This window comes from Canis lupus, chromosome 31 (genome assembly GCF_011100685.1).
Source record: "Canis lupus familiaris isolate Mischka breed German Shepherd chromosome 31, alternate assembly UU_Cfam_GSD_1.0, whole genome shotgun sequence".
In the NCBI taxonomy this organism is placed as follows: Eukaryota; Metazoa; Chordata; class Mammalia; order Carnivora; family Canidae; genus Canis; species Canis lupus.
Window position 1 is genome coordinate 5587899 of NC_049252.1, and position 23028 is coordinate 5610926.

At 34.2% G+C, this 23028-nt stretch overlaps 1 long non-coding RNA gene across 2 annotated transcripts in view; it reads left to right on the top strand.

The window, feature by feature from the left end:
* LOC111093502 overlaps positions 1-23028 on the top strand; it is a 118793-nt gene that overhangs the window by 1058 nt on the left and 94707 nt on the right. Inside the window, exons 2-3 of one of the 2 annotated variants that reach the window (XR_005382081.1) lie at positions 965-1040; positions 21293-22237. This is a non-coding gene — a long non-coding RNA (uncharacterized LOC111093502). Of the gene's footprint in view, positions 1-964; positions 1041-21292; positions 22238-23028 lie in introns of those variants that run through there. The other variant, XR_005382082.1, reaches the window with a different exon arrangement.

Genomic DNA, 23028 nt, shown 5'->3' on the forward strand with positions numbered 1-23028 from the left:
CAACCTGAGGGTCCCTTATGAATTATAGGAAAGTTTATGTCCCCGTTATGTTCAAGATGTCACTTGTATTACATCTCACCTAGAATATAAGAAAATGTCTTTTCTGTTCTCATTCTCTTCACCCTTGCTCATGCCTATGTAGCAGCCTTGGCACTGTCAAACACATCAGCTAGTTGGTGTCTTTGGATTCTCTGTTCCATTGCCTAGAATGTTTTTCTTCAATACATCTGCATAGGTCACTCACTATTACTTGTTTCATGCCTCAGCTCTGTGTCTCCTTAATAAAAAGAACTGCAAAACATAGCAAGCAATCCCCTACCCCTTATCAGCAAACATACTCAAAAGTACGCACACACTCATATCCCAATCTCCCTTAATATGTGTTATTTTTCTCTATAATACTTATCATCTATCCATCATAACTGGCATCTTAATAAATACTATACTGACTTAAATCTAATATTTATTTCTTTTGTATATAGAACATAAAACATTCTGCAAAGCAAAAAAACATATATTTCACTTATTTCATTTATTCTGCAAATTACCTAATTTCTGTCTGCCTCAGTTTACTCAAATGTAAAATAGTATAAAAATAGCATTTACCAATTATAGTGTTTTGATGATATAAATTCAGAAGATATATTTATGTAATTGGCTTAGTGCACAGAATAGAGAAAACTACTAATCAATATTAGCTATTGATATTGTAATTTTGTTGAGAACAGGTAATTATATAAAGAATAAGATACATGTATAATAATATCCCTGCTTCTATTAGTAGGTACTTTCAGGTCTTAAGAAGCAGAAACTGAGATGGGAATTCTAATTGAAGAAATTAATTAGAGGAAAGCTCTCAGGAGAAGGAGTGAGGAAAGTAGGATAAACATATTTGAGCCTGTGTTGGAGGGGGTGTTAAGTAATGTGTTATTTGCTAACCTATAGCTTAGCCTTGATTCCACAGGAACCTCTGATCCATAAATTACACCACAGAGTTCCACCTAGATGCAAGTTGGCCAAATGTTTGTACCTCGTGACAGGTAAGCAGGGCCACAGGAGACCCAGGGTGAGGTAGAGGGAGCTCAGGGAAGACTCTCTTGCAAGAATACCCACTTCTGCCTGAAAGTGATGAGAGAGCACTTGGGAGTTGTTAGTGGCCAAAATTCACAATCACTAAGGGATGAATGTACCCCTGTTAATGGGGGCAGGGGGAAGTTTATTGGGAGGAGGATAGGGTGGGGATTGTATTTTTTTATTGAAAAACAAATATACAGCTTTGACTGGATTTGATGTAAACTGTGCCATAAGCAGGCTTTCTTTAGGTGGCTAAACAAAGTCCAAAAAATAAGAAACAGTGAAAAAATGTCTCTGAAACCAGACCAGCCTTACAAAAAATAGTGTAGAGTGTCTGGATAGTATACCTATTTTGCAATAGTGTAACTTGTAAATAAATATTGTTGACTGCCCATAGTCCACAACTCCACACTTCAACAACATGCTGACAATCCCTAGGGAAATCTACTTAAAACTCTGATGTTCCTTCATTTGACTAACTCCATCTTAGTTTGGTAAGCTTAGTTTGGTTACTATGTCCAGAGCAAGCCACATGCAACTTGTTACTTGACCAATTTTCTAAAATAAGTTTTCAGGACAAACCCAGCAAGATAAGGGAAGAAACATCCACTATAACTTCCAAAAATTTATCCTAATTTCAGAAATTAAAGATAACAGGCTGCAGAGTTTGAAATTCACCCACAAATGGCTCCATATATGTTTCAGTAGTGATAATTCTTGTCCTTTCTATTTTCTTCCTACCTTGTAATTGAACTCCAATTTTAGATTGGTGATCACAACTCAACAATTTTGTGGCCTCCCAGGAATCCCTGAAACTCATAGAGCATGCTGTGGGATGGTGATTGATTTCTTTCAGTTTGTTTATCTGAAATTTCAAGGAGATTAACAGATGGAATGTCAGATTCAAATGAAGCTTTATGGCTTCAAGCGAAGGAGCAGCAATTAGATTGTTGTCTAAATAGATTAACACTCTGAACCCCTACTTGCTCCAAATACTTACCACTAGGACAGAAACTATAGATTCTAGGCATCTGTAACAGCAGCCAAAATATCCTTGGCCATTGATAAAACTTTTTATCCTTGAATTATACTTTCTGTTGAATCCATCTGCCAATAATAATAGACCTTCTGATACTTATTGCCCAAATACATGCTGAATAGAATAAATTTTAAAGGTTTTGATGCCCCATGTTAAAATATGATAAACTGAGAAATATTTAATGATTAAAGTGTCAGCAAATGCAATGCAGACCATAAAGCATCTGGTGTGGCAAATAAAATAATAGTAATAGTCCCCAGGTTATTGAGAGATCTATTTTTTGAAAGGTACATCTTAAATAATTAAAAATCCACTAGATTTAGCACCTCACAAACCTCTTCCTGACTCAAGCTTAGTTCTTCAGTCTTACAGAAATGGATGTAGTGAAAAGGCTTTTAACAGCCAAACATACAACAGTTTGTAGTCCTGTATATTTTAAATCACTTCTAGGTAAACAACCATTCTTTATCTGATATATCTGATATATGGGTTAGCAATTCACACTGTAGAAACCTGATAGCTTCCTCTCGACATGCATACACAAACAAAAGGGATAACAACACAAAACACATGAGAATAATTATTTTTATACACTTAATAGAATCATAATACTTAAGTATCAAATTAAAAGTGGCTAACAATATACTTTATAGTACTTTATAGCAGGGTTTCTCAACCTTGGTACTATCAATATTTGGGGTCAGATAATTCTTCATTGTGAAAGACTGTGCTGTGTATTGTAGGGTGCTTTGCAACATTTCTGCCCTCTACCCTCTAGATGCTAGTGGTAGAAACCTTCTTTCCTATTATGACAACAAAAAGCGTCTCCAGATATTCCTAAATGTCCCATGGGGGAAAAATCTCTACTTGAGGACGATTGCCTTATGATATGTTGTATCTGAAAACAGATATAAAATCATGTTAATTATTGAGGATGTAAAAGAGGCAAATCAAGAACCCATCAGTACTCAGCAATATTACTGTATATCACAAGGCTATGTGAGCCTCTTTGGGCAGCTGAAAGTACAGCCTTAGGCAAATTGAACAAAGAAAACTAGGTTGTAGAGAAGGCATACGACAGAATGTCAAGCCTACTATCCTGTGCAATGGGTAACCCAATCTCCCAGAAACACCTCAGACAAAGAAAATAAGCCCGCTTGCATTTACAGGACTTGCTATCATTTCAAGAGCAATATGTAGGCAACTTAGGAAGCTCTGAATAATTTTTTATTTATAAACGCAGCATCACTATCCTCCAACCACTCCTGACTCTGTGGACCACAGTCTGTATGGATCATAGTCTGTGAGGTCATGGTTGTAATTTATGTGTGTATATGTATGACTAAGAGCAATTTTATTTTCTTAGATGCTTGTCCTAAGTCCCTACATAACTATTCTTTATGTCAAAGATTGCAATACCTATACATTAAAAAATTAATTACATTATAAAGGAGAAAATATTGAATTTTCTTTCTCAAGATTCCTTCAAAATGCTACAGTACATCCCATAACAGGTTTAAAAATCTAGAAAAATTGATGGGAGACAATTCTTCATGGGCCTGTTGCAGTTCTGCATGTCTTGCCTGCAGAGACACTATCTATATTCCTGATTATCTGTTTCCCTCTGGGACAAAAATCTGATTTTTGCCTATTTTAAATGGCTTGGGCTCCCTAAGTTCAGAGTTCTTTGCTTGTAACACAATTCACCACTTATGTGCATATGCACCCTTACACTTTTCATGTCACCTGTGGGGATTAAGATCAGGTCACAGATACATGGAAATGTCAATATTCACACTCTATCCTTTGTTATGAATAACAGAGTCTTTTGTCTCTGACCCAGGAATGGTATGTCTGTCTTTCACAGGAAACTGTGAAAGTCACACAGGAAACTGTGGCAGGCAAACATGTTCTTTCTATTCCTCAATGCTGCACATTCTTTACCAGATGTTCAAATAAATTGATCATTGTCCCATATTTTCCCAGTTTTAGCACTGAAAATTCCACATGTAAGGGGGTCTAGAGAAACCAGGACAGTTATTCACGCTACAACACATATGAGAAGTTTTTTTTTTTCCTATGACTTTCTTATCTCTTCTTTCTTCTCCTTTCTCCTCTTCCTTCCTTATTTCCTTCCTTCTTTCCTTTATCCCTATCCTTTCTCCTCTTTATCTATCTCTCTCTCTTTGTATCTTCTTCCTTCTTTCATTTACTTCTTTCATTCTACCATTATTCATTTAGGACTATAAGATTATAAAGACAAGGCACCAAAAAACTAGTTTTGTGTCAAGTATCAAGAAGACATGTTTTTAGAATAGATTTCATAATTAACTAGAAAACTCATTGAAACAAATTCTTAATATTTAATAATTTTAAGGTATGTTACCCTACTATTTAGACATAACTATTTTAGATATGTTAATTCTGGGTCCTGAAATTGATTCTGTAACTCTTCTCAAATATTTTGCTATCCGAATTTATAAAAAAGTTCAATCTCTCATGCCATTCATCAAGCCTAGACATGATATTGGAATGCTCCTTTCTGTAAGGGATTTTACTTTCTACCTCATTAAAATCAGAAATGCCTCTGTTGTTTACTCGAGACAAATAAATTAAAGCAAAAATGCACAATGCCCTTCCAAGGGGGAACTTTCAAGATCCAGAAAGCCATTCCATCATTGCCTTTGCTCCCAGGTTGGCAATGTCTCCCCATAGAGCCAATCCAAAATCAGAATCAGATTCCTTGTCTTTCCCGTGCATTAATGCAATCACACAAGCCAATGAAGATATCTTCCGTTTCTGCTAATGTCTTTCTCATTTTATATCCATTCCAGCTTAGGAAGGGAAAATTATTCACCACAAGGAAAAGTTTAAAGTATTGCTGATTAGTTACTATAGATCAGTAACATAAAACCAGGAAAGACTCTGAACTGATAAAAATTTATTTCTATATTGTGAGCCATGTCTTTTTTCAGGACTGCTTTATGTATTTGAGGAAACCTAGTCTCTCAGACATACAAATAATAATAATTAAAAAAGGACAATTAATGTTAATTTGTGAAATTTTAAATGAAACTATTGTAAGAGAATCTGGAGAGGACAGTTGTCTATAATACATTATGGTAATATATTTATGAAGAAAATAGCATAGTCATGATGGGAAACCATGTACACGCAAAGAGGGCATAAATTACTAATATCAGAAATGAGAGGCGGCAATATTACAGGTCTCATGAACATTAAATGGGTAATAAGGGAATGCTATGGACAACTCTAGGTAGGTCCATAAATTTTATGACCTCAGTGAAATGAAAGGATTCCAGGAAAGAAATAATCTGCCAAAGTTCACATAAGAATAAATAAACAATCTGATTAGGCCTGTATTTATTAAAGAAATTGAATTGACAATTAATAACCTTAAAAAACAGCAAGTACCCAGCCCAGGTAGACTCACTGGTGAATTACTTAAGAAAAAATCACACCAATTACCTACTTTTTCTTTCAGAATACAAAAGCAGATTTACCTCTTAACTCATTCTATGAGGTCAGCATTACCCTCTATTAAAACCAGACAAAGACTATAAGAAAAACAACCACACTCCAACGTTTCCCATGAACATAGATGCAAACATTCTTTTTTTGTTTAAGATTTTATTTATTTATTCATGAGAGACACAGAGAGAGAGAGAGGCAGAGACACAGGCAGAGGGAGAAGCAGGCTCCATGCAGGGAGCCTGATGTGGGACTGGATCCCGGGACTCCAGGATCATGCCCTGAACCGAAGGCAGGCGCTAAACTGCTGAGCCACCCAGGGATCCCCCAGATGCAAACATTCTTAACAAATATTATCAAATCAAATCCAACAACATGTGAAAATAATTATATACCACCACCAAATAGGATTTAGTCCAGATATGTACCACTGATTCAACATTTGAAAATCAATTAATATAATCTATAACAATCAGCATGTTGAAGAAAGGGAAAAAAACATAGTCATAACAATAGATGTAGAAAATGCATTTGACAAAATCCAACATCCATTTATAATAAAAACTCTCAGTAAACTAAGAATAGAGGGGAGCTTCCTCAACGTGGTAAGAATATCTCTACAAAACATCACTTAAACTAACATTTAGTGATCTCTCTTCAGAATATTACTAATTTCGTGACAGTAACTTTCTTTTATGAAAAAAAATATATGTTATGATATCATGCTCTGATAAATCAGGGTTATGTCACCTTTCTTTAAAATCCTTGAATGTTCTGGCTTACTTAGTGTATATGTGCAACTGCTCAGTGCCATTTATGCAAAATATACAATTTAGGACTTTTTTAATAACATTACTGTTTGACCAGTAGAAAGATGAAGTAACTGAAAGGTACAGACCAAATACTGTTCTTTATAGATAAGTGTGGACATACTTTCATGCAGGGTTCAAACTCTGCTATTGCCAATGTTTAGAATTGAATGAAAATGTAAGAATTCAATAGTATTCATCATTTGTCATTTCTGAAAGAACACAGTTGTCATGAGTCACCATTTGAGTCAATACTAATTAAGTCTCAAATTACCACCTTTTTAAATGGCATGCTGGCTCTCCATGGGGAGTAACAATAGGCTATATAAATGTGGAGTCAATTTGACTTGTACTTCATATGATGTGAATCATTCTCATTGTAAAATAAATTTACATATAAATCAGGGTACATTTAGTTCCTTCTCCAGCTCATAGATGGCTGAAGACTCCAAATGAGGTGTTCCTCCAAAGATTGGTAACTAGTAGGAGAATTTCATTCTGATATTGAAGCTGGAAAGATTCAACATAAATTAATGAGATTAGCCATCTGCAGAAGTGACCCATTCTAACAGATGGTTCCTAAATGTGAGAATAATTACACAAGGGTGCTTCTCAAATCTCATTAAAAAGACTAAAATAAAGCCAATGTAGGATAAACTGTGACCTAATTAATTGTAACTTCTTCTATGTAATGTCAGCAGAAGGCTAAGGCATGCCTGCATGCCTGAAGTAGGGGGGAAGAAAAGGAGAGAGCCAAAAGTCCAGAATTTGTTACTGGCATCCATTCAGGCAACATTTATTGAGTGCCTACTTATGGCCAATGATTATGTAATATGTTGGCTCTTCCTTAAAGTAGGAACCACAACCCTGAAGATAAATATTTGTATTTGCTTGGCAAGTATTTCTTTTTGGTGTGGAGGGTTGGATTAAACTACTAGATTTTATTAATTCTACTAATTAAAATTCTCCAAATTTCTCTGGAATCTTTTATAAGTTTGTGACTTGATTAACGGATATAACTATTTTGTTGCCATATATTTTTAATTTAAACATATGTAATAAAATTATTATTTTATTGAGAATATACTAGACAGAAATTTTGCATAAAACTATGAAGAATGTGATAATAAATATGGCTTGATGCCTTATCAAATAAAGTGATCATTGTCACTATATAATTATTTTTATACACTTAATAGAATCATAATACTTATCAAATTAAAGTGTATAATCTTAGAAATAAAACTGAATCATAGCTATAATGCTAAGTAAAAGCATATAGAAAAGAGATAATTTTTCATTTGGTATTTGGAAACTACGGGTAGAATAGGAGAAGCTTTCATAAAGGAGATGATATAAGCTAAATTTGAAAAGATTTGAAAAGCACCAAAACAAAGGAATAGCACAAATACCATTCAGGGGTTATAATTAGCATAGAAAATCAGGAAAAGGTGAAGCTGACAAGTATGAAGGGGGTAATAGCAGATGAACGTAGAAACATGTTTGGAAGAAAGTCACTGAGTGCTACAAGCCAAGTTACGTATAGTAAATTTAACTCTATAGAATGCAGGAAACTACTGAAATATTGTTAGGGTGTAAGTGGAGATCATGCTTAAACATTTCAATGCTTCCATACACCGTTATAAGATTGCTTTCTGACTTTTAGGTTAATTTATTGTTATTTGGATTAATAACCTAGCACATGAACCATCCCTAGATTGACTGATTAAATCAATATCCAGATTATAAAATACTGACATCCAGAAAAAAAATGTTTCATGAAGTCATACAATAACCAAAAAAAATTGTAGTAGATATTTCTACTCATCTTCTTTCCTCTAAACTATGATAAAGTCCAAATTTTAAAGGCTGAATTATCACTGAACAAAAAAACTGAATCTAGTCAAACTGTGATTCATTTAGTGAAATAATAAGCCTTCATTAAAAGAAAAACTTTTCCCCTCAAATCTACTAATGGTAGATAATTACATTGTTGCATGTGTATTCTCTTTAGAATTTGAAATTTCACATACTTTGAGATTAGAACATTGTTTCAGCTATCTTCTTTCCAGTGAAGAACCCATAGTTTGAGAGCAAGTTTTTAAAATATATTTTAATGTAGACTTTATGTCAGAATTATAGTTTTAAAGTACTTTTCTACTTAAAATTTTCTCCAATGAAGACTTTTTAACATCGTTGACATTAGTAATTTTTACCTTAGCTGCTTTTCTTCTTCAATGTACCCCTGAATTAGAGACCAAAGTATGAAGACATGTATTCCTACAGGCCATTTCTTTTTTGAGGGCTATCATAAACATTGAAAAAAGAAAAATGACCATTTTTTAACTAACTTTGATGTAAATAGAATCTTTATTCTCTTCAGTTCCTTTATATATTTTTAAAAGATTTTATTTATTCATTCTTGATAGTCACACAGAGAGAGAGAGAGAGAGAGAGAGAGGCAGAGACACAGGCAGAGGGAGAAGCAGGCTCCATGCAGGGAGCCCGACGTGGGACTTGATCCCAGGTCTCCAGGATCAGACTCTGGGCCAAAGGCGGGCACTAAACCGCTGAGCCACCCAGGGATCCCCTCTTCAGTTCCTTTAATTACCTGATTCGATATCTAAGAAATTCCTGCTTAATATCATAAGTTACAATACAAAGTAAAACAGAAAATAATTTCATACTTACATGTCACTTTGCTCTACATATCATCAAAAATATGTTTGTATAGATGCACTTTTAATTTTTAATTTCCTTGTAAGAAGATATTAGTGTATTACTCTCATCTTCTGGATAAGATGGTATCTATCACCATAGAGATTCCCATGGAAATAAAAAATAAGAAATAAAAACAGAAAATTAAAAATAAAAAATACTTCCATACTACCAAAGAAATGGGAAAAATAGGATTCTCTTATATGATTATGCAATATTAGGCTGCCAGAATAGTGCTAATGCTAGATTTTGGCTACCTCTCACCCATATCAGATTTAGGATTCGTTCAGCACTTTTACCCTCCAATGGTCCATTGTGATACCTTGATCTTAAACTGCATGTATGGGCTTAAATGGCTCTCTGCCATTTAATTCTGATCATGCTGCCACCACCCTTCCACAATACTCAAAAGGAGCAGAGGTAGTAGTAGGCATCTTTGACCCTATGTGTAGCTCATCATTGGCATCAAGGACAATTATGCCATCTCTTCTGCAAGCTCCAGGGCAGACATCACGCAGTCTTCCAAAGACAGTGTTCTCAATAGAATTGTGTGCCCCCAAAAGATGTTGAAGTCCTAATGCCCAGTATCTATGCTTGTGACCTTATTTGGGAGTAGGGACTTTGCAGATAATCAAATAAAGATGAAATCATTAGGATAGACACGAATCCAATATGCCTGTGTACTTCTAAAAAGGAAAAATTGAAGACAGAGACACTGAGAGAATGCCATGTGAAAATTGGTATTCTATCACAAGCCCAGGAATACCAAGGACTGCCCATAAATGACCAGGAACTAGGAGACAGGCACAAAAAGGTTCCTCTTTCACTGTTCTTGGAAGGAAACAATCTCAGTCTCCAGAGTTGTTAGAAATAAATGTTCATTGTTTAAGCCACACCATCTGCTCAAAGATGAAATATTCTCTACCTCTGAGGGGGTTTTTTGTTTGATTTCTTGGGGTTTTTTGTGGTTTTGTTTTTGTGTTTGTGTTGTTTTGTTTTGTGGGTCAAATGGTGGTAGTGGAGCAGATCCTTCTAAGTTAATGTGTTTCACAGTACATTAGGTTGCTGGCTGTAGCACCCCAGGGCTTCCCAGCCTTCTCCTTTAAAATTCAGTGGTTTCATGATACATTTTTTTGCAGATCTGTATCACAATTCTTTAATTCAACAATTGAAGTTACTCATAAATAATGATTGGCATGGCCTGGAGAATGTCTATTCCATATTAAAATTATCTCAATTTCAGGTCTCTGAAAATTGCTGATCATATGGCTGTCTTGACTAGAATCTGAGGGTTCATTTCTCTGGCATACTTTCTATAAATAATCTGATTGTGAAGGTTTTTTTTCATTATAAATCAATAAATGCAGTAGATGTTTTCCTGCATCAACAGTTAGTAGATATCAGATATATCTTGCCTTTAACAACTTCAGAGAACAGTCATTCTGTCTTGTCTTTACCTTCTAAGAGGAAACTGTGATCAGAATGAAGTCTCAGTAACTTAAGGATTTTTTCTGGTGCAAAGAGGCCATTTCCAGGAATCACGAGAAATGCAAACTGTCGGATATCATGGACTCCTATAAGAAACTAGCCAGGGAGCTTGAGATGGGCATTCTCATGTTCATCTTTCCAATGACAGTTTTAAGGATTTGATTAATTGATTGATTGATCAATTGATTGATTTAGAGTGTGTGTAAGCGGGCTGGAGGGGTAGAAGGAAAGAGAAACTCTTAAGCAGGTTCCACACCCAGTGCAAAGCCCACTGCAGGACTCGATCTTATGACCCTGAGATCATGACCTGAGCTAAAATCAAGAGTCAGATACTTAACCAACTGTACTACCCAGGAGCCTCATCTTCCCAATGATATTTTTTTTCTCTTTCTGAAAATTAAACTAATCTATCAGCCAAAGGCTAATTGAGCTTCAGCAAATGCAAATGCATTTATCAATGTAGGGAACATAAGAGAAATACCAGGTTCAACTCTGGCTTTTAAGGGAGTCTATGAGACTTCTCTCAGCTGACTCCCTTGCTCTTTTACCTTTTGTTTAGACAAGATTGTTTCAGGGATAGCAAAGACTACATATTTGGATATATTATTTCTCTCCTAAATTTGGAAATCCTAAAATTCCAATTTTAGGCAGGTACTAATAACTAAATTTAAGTGTGTTCTTAATTTTTAAAGTTTATAGCATTTGCAGAATACATCTGAATACTGTCAAGTTTCTAGTGATGAATACTTGTCTTTAACCACTTTTTTTACCACTACACAATCTAACCTAACAATTTAAATTAATGAATATTAGGACACCTGGGTGGCTCAGCGGTTAAGCATCTGCCTTTGGCTCAAGGCATGATCCTGGGATCCCAGGATGGAGTTCCACATCAGGTTTGTTGCATGGATCCTGCTTCTCCCTCTGCCTATGTCTTTGCCTCTCTCTCTGTGTCTCTCATGAATAAATATTTTTTTTTAAAAAAATAAAATAATAAATATCCTCATAAATATCCAAGAAACATAAGAGACTGTGATTTCCAAAGTTGTTTAAAGTCTTTGCATGTACACTTTTGTGGTATCTTTATTAATCATAAGAGCAAATATTAAAAGTAACTGACAATTTTTTAATGAAATGTATGTTATTCAGTGAATTTCGGTTTTATCTCTGCTTTGACACTAATTGATTGTAAGAGTTCCACAATTTCTTCAAACTCTTTTCTCTAAAATGAGATATTAAACTAGATAACATTTCAGATCCTTTACTAATTTTATATGTATAGAATTTGGGGGGAATAGCAGTTTATCTAAAGTGATGGAAGATCAGCAGGCCAAGAAGAGCTATAATAATAACAGAAACCACTGGAAATGGTCAAAATTAAGAAGCTATAGCTCAGCCTTGGTTTTTCTAAATCTTTTTCTTAGTTTCAACTATTATTCGAAATATTTCCTATTTATATCTGTATCCCCAGTTAGGTGAAAGTCATGCCACTGTAGATACATTTGTTGATTATTTATGATGTGTAATCAATGGAATATCTCTGTAGCAATTATTTATTATGTCCCACAATATTGAGTGATGACATAAAACCATGTACATGATTATGATAGGCAGAATAATGGTCCCTCCAAGATTTCCATATCCCAATCCCTATGAATATGTTACTTTGCATGGCAAAAGGGACTTTGCATATGAGATTAAAGAGGTTTGAGAGAAAATCCTACAGCCTGAATTATTCACATGGTCCCAATGTAGGGATCCCTATAAGGTAGAGAAGGAAGCAGTAGACTCAGAAAAGGAAATGTGAGAAGTAAGCAGGTGAGAAGTAAGCAGATGTTGGGGTCATGCACCATGAACCAAGGAATGTAAGCAGCCTCTACAAACTGGAAAGACGAGGAATAAATTATCCCCTAGAATCTTCAGGAGGAAATCGGCGATGCTGAGACTTTGATTTTAGCTCCATAAGACCCATTTTCAGATTTCTGACCTCCAAACTATAAGCTAATATTTATTTTGTAAGCCACTAAGTTTGGGGTAACACATTACAGCAATAACAGGAAACTAATGCAATCTTTGACTTTAAAAATCATGCAGAAAATTTAATTCGAGTTCAAGTTGGCAGAAAAAAGCAACCTTATCTGTCTTCTAGTCCCCCCTAAATCTTGCTGTAAAAGTACAAAATGTTAAAATCTGTTAACAGTGAGGAGTATAATACTCATAACAAGAATGGGTCATCAACACAATTAAAATGTTTCTGACACGTTGAAAATCAAGATATATATATTTTAAAAAATTAATCAGAATAGAAGACGCTGCAGTCTAGCACAACAAACATAAGAAGTCAGGAAAAGAGTTTGGAGGAAATATCTTAAAAGCCTGTGACTTTGGGACATGTAAGCTTTGGGATTGGGAGTAGTGGGACCGGAAATGGGTTGATTAATTCAAAGATCTTCTGTGCTGAAAGTTGCTAAGTCATTTGGTTCTATTTACCCTCCATTCCCCAACTCAGCTTATGCAGGGATTTAGCACCTGGTATTTTTTCAAGGGAAAAACTGGAGCTCTGTTTCTAGAAATTGCATGCCTAGGGAAAAATGAAGTTTTTAAACATAATGTTAAGACTTAAGAGTCATTTCATCGTATTTGAGATTTGCAGGAGAGGGGCAGGAGCAACAGAATGCCTCCTTCTGTCTCCACATACATTTATTTACCAAGTCTTGCCTATTAGTCTCACAGCTCTCCTCTCTACATTCAACTGCCAGTCATCCTAAGATCAAGGAAACAAGACCTTTGAGAAACAGAGCCTCATTACATATTGACAGAGGAAACCCAAAACACCTGCATACATTGATCAACATGCAAATACTATTAAAGTATTTCTGGCAGATTGAAAAGCAAGATATACATATTGAGAAACTAACCCGAATTGAGGAAGCTATGACCCAAACTCACTCTTTGCTCTTTAGTATTAACAGAAAGTCAAGGTCACTGGAATTTTGAGAAAATAATACTTCAGAAAACAAATAGAAAATTAGAGAAACTTTTACATACCTTAAGTTAATAATATTAAACTAATAAAATGATTGATAAACTGAAATAGAAATCAAGATATTCTTCCCCCAAATATCAGATGAATCTTCCAAATCAAACAGGAATGCCAGAAGCCCAGAGAGGTGAATAAAAGACTTAAACCTAGACACAGCTTTATGATATATCATAAAACCAAAAGAGAAGACCCTAAGAGCTTTTAGATCAACAGCAACAAAAAAGATGAGATTTTCAACTCATAGCCAATATTTCTGTAGTTCACTTACAAGAAATTTTAAAATGGTTATTTATAAAAATTATGAACTCACAGTTGAAAATAGCTTTTAGTAACACTGAAATAAGTTCGTTTTCTAAACAATTATTAATATACTGCAGCTAAACACTCTCCACAACACTTGGCTCAGTCTCTCCTCACTTCTTCGCAATTTGTCTCAGCTGCAGTCTGGTTCCCAACTAGAATGTTGCTCTTGTTTACCATCGTCCTCTGTCCTCTGGACTTGGCATTTACATTGATTTACTCAGCAGGTTTCTGATTCCCCTCAAGGACTCTGGCTCAGTTTTGCACACTGACATTCCCTACAGTGAATCACTACTGAGAGCACAGGCCTCTCATATACTGCCAGCCCAATAACCAACCAGAAAATCCTCTACCACAGGGAGAACAGAAAAGTCTTAGGTTTCCTGCTTGAAATGGCCAAACTCATTTTATTTTATCAGGTGGATGTGACAATATTTTTTGTCGGGAAGCAGGTTCTTATTGTTCCTGTTGTTTTGATTTTGGTTTATTCCCTCAGTTATTGAATGATATACAATTTCTCCTCATAGTATTTCTGTCAATTTCTTTTCAGTCATCCAAAGTTTGCTCACTGTAAAGTATATTTCTGAGCCATCTGCAGCTACAATTCATAGCCCATTTATGTCCAGATCAGCAAAATGTATTTCAGTAGACATAAGTTGAATGATGATGGATTCAGAAGTGACACTAATGGAAATGCTCAAAATATAAGATTTGTTGCCTGTTGCATAGCCAAAAATTACAGCCATATTGAAAATTAGATATGCATACCACCCAAGGCTTCAAAGCCCAAAGAAGTTTTTCATCCTAAGATGGATACAAAGAAAATGCTATGTTATTTAAAAATGCAGTCTTTCAAGAACATAGGCCAAAAGCTGACATGACAAATATTGTGTGCAGTTTTATGTGTTACCATAGCAGTCACTTCTTACTGTAGGAATAAGGTGGTAGAGACCTCCCCAAGAATAATCCCTAAATGGACCAGAAGCCTAAAATCAATGTTTACCCATGTTTTTAATAGCACTTTGCTTTCAACATTGATTGAGTTTATTGAATACTCCCACTGTCCATTTAAGTATCATGTTAAATTGAAAGTTCCCAATGGTGTTATGGAAACCTACAACTAGCAGGCACCCTTGGTTTTTCAGAGAGCCAATGACCCTGAGTATCATCGTTTGCTTAAACCCATGGCAAGAAGCCAGAGGATTTCTGAAATTAGCTGCTTTTCTGGCCTGTTTTCATTGAATTATAAAAAAGCTTTATAGAAAGTAATTACAAAGTCTTTACATAATTCTAGTAATTAAATGTGACTCTACCTATTATTATTAGCTTCTGTTCTTTTTTGCATTACTAGAGAGGCAAGGGGAGCTCAACATAAGAGTTTGTGCCTAGGTGGGCATGGATCATTTAAATCAAGAAAATGGACATATTACAAATGTATTCTATTTGAACAATTTGGGAAAAATTAGATTTTTTTAAAATGCAAAGAGACATTAATTTCATAATGAGAAAGTTGTGTGACTAGGTCAATGAACAATAAAATGATCAAATCCTGTTTCTCCATTCAAGTATTTTTTTTTTGTCAAGACAAAACTAGTATTGGAAATAGCAAGAATTCAGAGATCAGTAACACTAAATTTTCTTTCCCATACTATCTTTACACTAATTTGGAAAAATGCACTCTGGAGAAAAAAAGTCTGAGTTTTTCCTTCTTGCCTTCTTTATATGGTGTTTGTGGCATTTTGATTAATGCCCATATATTTAAGAATGTCATCCATCTATTACCAGTGTAGAATAAGAATGACAAAAAGAAGATTTAGAAGGCTCCTTTATATGGTCCTTTTATAATAACTGTGTATTAAACTAGTATGTAGAAAGTGGTTATCTCTTTTTTTTTAAAGATTATTTATTTATTTATTTATTTATTTATTTATTTATTTATTTATTCATGAGACATAGAGAAAGAGGCAGAGACACAGGCAGAGGAAGAAACAGGTTTCCCACAGGGAGCCCGATGTGGGACTCTATCCTGGAACTCCAGGATCCCTCCCTGGGCGGAAGGCAGGAGCTCAACCGCTGAGCCACCCAGGCATCCCTGGCTATCTCTTTCTATGACACCTATAAGTCCAATGTGGAAGAGTTTGAACAATTTATTTAATATCTTAATTATGACTCATTTATTATTTATCCCCTCTGATCTTCATGCTATTTAAAATTACGAGTATACCACAGTATTAAATTAGAGTATTTACCACAGTATTCTCATTGGGAGACCTTAGAAAGTTAGTAATTACAGTGGATATATGTTTTGTTTCCTCCTACACACCCATTCTTACTGCTTATTTTTTATTATTATCCCTGGTTTTTACATGTTATTCCAGGGAGATTAGTCTAACTCCCATCTAGGAAAGTAAGCATGAATCCTTGACTATATCAATCTTCATAGTCCATCCCCTGGCCACAGAATTTGCTTCAGAGATAAGAATGTGATTAAGTTCGTTCAATCAAAACGAAGCATAGAATCTCTACTAACATGCATAATACCCTCTCCAATCAGGATGATATATTGGAAAAATGCACTACAGCCACTTTGCTATTAAATGTATGCCAATCTAAAAGGTGAACTAATACGTTAAGGAGACAGTCATGAAGACTCTTGGAGCAATAGAAATGCAGCCAAGATTAAGCCAAACTCAGATTCTGCTATTTTTGTAGATTTCTCTGTGTGTGTGTGTGTGTGTGTGTGTGTTTATGAACTGTTAAATCAGTTTGAGTTGGACTATGTCTTTGTAACCAAGAGTCTTGACTGTTGTAATAACAGAAGGAGATAATAAGGAAGTAAGTTACCTGTGAAAGTAACAAAACATTTTTAAGCCAAAAGAAATGCATCTTAACAAATATTCTGTGATGTAGTATTTCTCAATCACAGCACTATGGCACAGTGATAAATGCCAAGCTCTCAAGTCATATTAACAAATTTTAGTTAATACATATTATTTTTGTAAACAATGTATTCATTGTTTTGATGATACTTAAACACTACTAATGCACTGGATAAATTATACTATGCTTCAGCTTAGTCAGTTGCCCTAATCAGGAATTTGAACTTTAAGGGTATTCAGTTATAATTAAATTTGAGAAATCTAAACTGGGAGTAATTGCTAAAAGCACTTCTACTATCCATGTGTCAATCAAAACCAAGGCCTTTTCCAAATAGTATAATGAATGTTAGAATTATGTTTCTATTGGTGAAATTAATGGCTTGTTCATCATCATCACGAATATTGGCAATGGGTTCTCATTAAAAAGTAGTATTCAAAATATGTAAATTGACTAAAATAATTAAGAATCACTCCTCAACTTTGCATAATGAGAAGATAAAATTATCACAAAACTTGATCATTACATGGTCTATGTTCAGCTATTGGATTCAAAACTTCTAATTTATTAACTAAAAGGGAAATAGAATACTATCTCTGTAATATTAGCATGCCTGCCTCCTATGAACATCTCATGCAAGGTGTGGATGAAGCATCAAAAGAACAGAGATCTTTTGGACTTAAAAATAAGTGGCATGAGCTATTTCATGTCTACTTCTTAATGGTTGCTTAATACCTTTCTGTATATATGGCTAGAATTGACCTAAAATTTTCTTTCCTTTCAAGCTTGTAGCAAGATCATAGGAGGAGAGCTAATTTTCACCTACCTCAAAAGTGTCCAGTGGTTATCATTATCCAACCAAAAAGAACCTGAGCATTAGGCATAACCAAAATGACTTATTCTACAAAGCCTATTATTAAAGCAGTGTTTCTGAAAGTTAACATTGTGATGCATATGCTTGACATATGGCTTAAAGTGAGATATAACCCACTTCAAAATAGAATAATGGGATCCCTGGGTAGCGCAGTGGTGTAGCGCCTGCCTTTGGCCCAGGGTGCGATCCTGGAGACCCAGGATCGAATCCATCCCACGTCGGGCTCCCGGTGCATGGAGCCTGCTTCTCCCTCTGCCTGTGTCTCTGCCTCTCTCCCTCTCTCTCTCTCTCTGACTATCATAAATAAATAAAAATTAAAAAAATAGAAGAATGATAATTCTGTCAAAGATCATCTAGAGCTGAAAAATTATAGTCCAATGTTGACACAAAGTTAAACGGTAACTGAATGAATAACATTAGCCCTGGGATTATATTTTTGTTTCCTTAAATCTATTATTGTATTTATGTTACCTTTAAATGAAAGTTTCAATTATTTAAATAATACATAAACTCATTTTCTTTTTTTTTTAACTTTTATTTATTTATGATAGTCACAAGAGAGAGAGAGAGAGAGAGAGGCAGAGACATAGGCAGAGGGAGAAGCAGGCTCCATGCACCGGGAGCCCGACGTGGGACTCGATCCCGGGTCTCCAGGATCACGCCCTGGGCCAAAGTCAGGCGCCAAACCGCTGCGCCACCCAGGGATCCCATAAACTCATTTTCTTGGAAGAAAATTAACCCATTACATAACAACGAAGTCACTATAAACATTAAATTGAATACCATCAATCTCAGTCTCCTTATTGGTAAATAATTGTGTGTATTTCAGAATTGTTTTCTATGTATTTACACACACACACACACACACATATGCACAGTCATGGTAAATACATACATTATTTAGGAGGAAAGGAGAAAAGTTAAAGAAATATATTCTTTTCTTTTCTTTTCTTTTATTTTTTTAAAGATTTTATTTATTTATTCATGATAGTCACACAGAGAGAGAGAGGCAGAGACACAGGCAGAGGGAGGAGCAGGCTCCATGCACCGGGAGCCCGACGTGGGATTCGATCCCGGGTCTCCAGGATCACGCCCTGGGCCAAAGGCAGGTGCCAAACCGCTGCGCCACCCAGGGATCCCAAGAAATATATTCTTTTAAAATTTAGTATTGTCTTAGCAAAATAGTGCACATGATTCCAACATACTGGTTTTAGCTTAGTTATATTAAATGATACCTACTTGCCTTTTTTTTTTCTTTTGCAAACAATGCTATGGTGGGTATCACTATAATTTTTTCTTGTGTTGATATAGGAGGATTTCTTAGGTTCATATGGGAGTATTTCCCTACCCTAAATTCTAAGAATTCAAAGTAGAATTGCTGAGTCATAGGGCATGTACATGTAAAAATTTAATGGATATTACTAATTGTCCTCAAAGTATTTCACCATCAGACGAGAAAGGATCTGTTTCCTTATGCTGACTTCTCTGTCAACACTTGATATTATCATATTTTAATTATTTGCTGAACTCATAGAAGAAATCACTATCCCATTCATGTTTTAATTAATAATTCTATGATTTCTTACAAGGTTAAAAACTGTTTCATAAGTGTGTCAGTGATTAGAATCTCCTCTTCTATGAATGTCCTACTCATATTTTTAGCCTAGGAATACTTTCATAGATAATTATAATCATTGCTATACAACATTAGTAATTAATAATGATTTCCAACTTGCTTGGTGTTTTGACACTTTTAATCCCTTAATTGTATAACATATCAAAACAATCTTGTGCTTTAAAGGTAGGCTACAGAAATATTGTAAATCACTACAAAAATTTAATAAATATTTATGTAAGCTCATATATCTATGATTGAAAAGTGTACAACCTCCCTGAAGAAGGAATTATGGCAGGCAATCACTAACATTCCTTTTTAAATCTTTCCCTACTCTATATTCAAATGCATAAAAAAGAGTGCTCAATTTTTCCTAAATTCCAAACAATAAACCACAGGTATAGAAGGTTTATTTTTCAGAAAAACACAAACTAACAAATATACAAAAACACCAAAATTTCTTATTTGATTGTCGAAAAGGGCATCCAAAAAGAAAAATAGGACTCAAACAATATTCAATGAATTTCATTTCCTCCGTAGTACAGTAGCATCAAAATATGGCTACACAGCATTAGATATGAACTATTTAAGTATGTGGAGTTTTAGTTAATTTTAAATTTTCTTCCATGCCTTAAGGAAATCATTTAGTATTTCTGGTTTTCATTGTCTTTGCTCTGAAAGTGGGAAAAACATTTAGCTCATGTTGTTCTTTTAAATTATTGTACTAAGGATGCAAACAAACTACTGCAGAAATAGTTTGAGTAAAACAGAGGCAAAAACCACTTATATATTAAAGAGGGTTTAAGGAAAAATAGAAGGAAATATATCTTAGGAAAAAATTAAAAGAACATGTTCTCCTTGACATTTTTTTATTTTCCATAAAATTCTGGATAACAATTTTATCTTTTTAAAAGATTCAAATGTTTAAAAATTATTGCTTTTAGGTATATTCTAACACAGTTTATCCTAGCACTTCCTTAAGACATTTGTCTGAATTTTTTCAGAATACTTCACAAAAGAGACACTCCAGTTACTGAAATAGGAATATAAAATGAGGGCCTAATTAGAAAATGTTCAAAAAGTTTCATGTGTCTCAGTGTTTTCTCTTTATTTTAGGAATGTTGTTTTCTTAAAAAGAAAAAAGAAAAAAAAGTCCAATTCTTTTACTACTCAACACAAAAATATCCAGTTTCAACCTATTGCTTTTGTGGTGTCTTAAAGTCATTGTCTTTGCTATCTATTGGTTTATATTATCTAATGAGGTACTATGATAAATAAGAAACACGCTGTCTCCTTTTTCTTTCTTTTGAAAGAAGTAGTCTGTTGAGAGATTTAGCTTGTAAGTTGTAATATTTTTATGTGCACTATTCAGTAGGATTTCTGATTATTAGAATGAATGATAATATCGTGGTTTGAAGAGCATTGATTTCTCCATCATGCAACCATTTTTTATGATGAATCTCTCCGACTGTTCAGAGTGATTTCCAAGGAAATTCACTGTTTTAAAACTGTTTTAAACAATGTAAATAAAAATTCCACTCTATGGGTCAATATACCAAGCTGATATTTCTATAGATTTTTCAGGAAAATGATTGGGGGATTTGTGAAAGCAATTTAAGTTATGCCTCCTCCACCATGTATTTTGTCTAACTCTCAATAATAGTAAATCTGGTTGGAAAATCTTTGACTCTGCCAAGACTTATAAAACAGCTAGGAAAGTTCGAGAAACAGATTTAGAATTGCACATGGAAAATATAGTTATTTTTTTTTTTTTTTTTTTTTTTTTTTTTTTTTTTTTTTGGAAAATATAGTTATGAATTAACTGATTACTCTTTAGTTTGACATAATTAAATAAAAAGTTAACGCAAGTGGGAAAACTAAACCTCATTTGTACCATAAATTAATACCAGATTATAGAGGAAAATTATAAAAATATAATGATGTCTTTATTCTTTGCTGCCAGACTGTCTTTCATCGAGAAGGTTTGATTTCCTGGGCAAGATGCTTCAGATCCAGGAATGATGATTCATGAATTCTGGAGACTGGCATTATTAAACAACAGGATTTTAGAAAATATTACATTAAAAAATCAAAATATCCAACTAAGTAAAGATGAATGGCTTGTTCAGCATTTTAGACAAAGGAAGTAATATTCCCTAATGTTATATGTAAATTGCTCTTTTCATAAATTTAGTACTCAAGTAAGATGTTCTTGAAAAACAAGTAAAAAACATACAATCATTATTCCTTGTATAAATGATTTTTTAAAGCACATTATATTTTTCCATAATAGGGATGGTTGTTTTCTTTCAGGTTCTTCCTAAAATTTTAAATTAAGATTTATTTACTTTTATTTTGTTTTATTTTTGCAGGAAATAGAACCTGGGAAAAGGTGCATACTGTAAACTAACACATTTGCTACAATCATTTGTGTCATTCAGAAATAAAAATAGCATATTATTTTTCAGATATTTTCCACGCTAGATGTTTAATTAGAGCACCGATGGCAGTAAGCCATATTTGTTTTTCTTATTCTGATATAGGACTTAGTAAGTGTAATAAACTAGAAATAGAAACTATTGATGAACAATTTTTTAATTTGTATCTTAACATTTTACATTTTTAAAAATGTATGCATTTTTTTATTTGTATCCTTTCTGAAATGATACAGATTGGTACAAATTATATACTTCTGACTTAATATTTGGTTTGAATTCAGAAAAGTGATAACAACAATCTAGATAAGCCTAGAAGCATGATAGATCTCACATCAAGACTTGAAGACAAACAACTCCAAATTAAAATGGCATCATTATGATTTCATTTCAGTCAGACTGCTCTTAGAGGTTTCCTATAAGAACTATATTTTTCTGGCACGCTTTTTGTCTTTTTCCCAAAACTTTTCATTGTGTAATGAGAAATAAAGATAGAAATGTTCATTTTTAAGGCTCATTTTTTCTATATTTGGGTTGTGCTCAGACGGAAAAGGTTTTGGGGCCAGAAGGCATCATTCAATTAATCACTATTTATATCCTAGGGGTCCTATGCTAAGTTGTCAAGAAACAAAGCAATTAGTATGAAGCTAGTCTAAGACAGTACACCATATAAAAAAGGAGACAGCTTTATAAGCAATTAACTATATAACACAATATAAGTGCAAACCAATACAAGTGGACAGTATGACTGAAGTAGCTATAGACTCAAAGGGAAAGACATAAATTAATCTCTAAGTAGAAAAATGAGATTGTTAAAACTTCATAGAAGAGAGGATCTATGCACTGGGCCTTGAACGGTGACCAGCAATTTGTCAGGTAGAGAAAGGATAAGAACTATGTTCTAGACAAAGGGAGAAGCATGAATAAAGACATCTAGATGCATAGGGCATCTGGGGCCACAGGTCCTGTGGGGAGAAGTTGAAAAAAAAAAAAAAAAGAAAGAAAAGAAAGAAAGAAAGAAAGAAAGAAAGAAAGAAAGAAAGAAAGAAAGAAAGAAACCAGATTGCAAACGGTAATGAAGTCATCTGGGCTATGATGAGCCACAAAAGAAATGACACATTATGGTAAGTGATCATAATTACTGTGGATATTGGAGAGGAAGGTCTGGAAGAAACGATGCCATTAGGAGGCCACTGAAATTATATGAGCAAGAGATGATATAAACTGGATGAAGACAATTAGAATTAGAATGAAAATGTTTTTT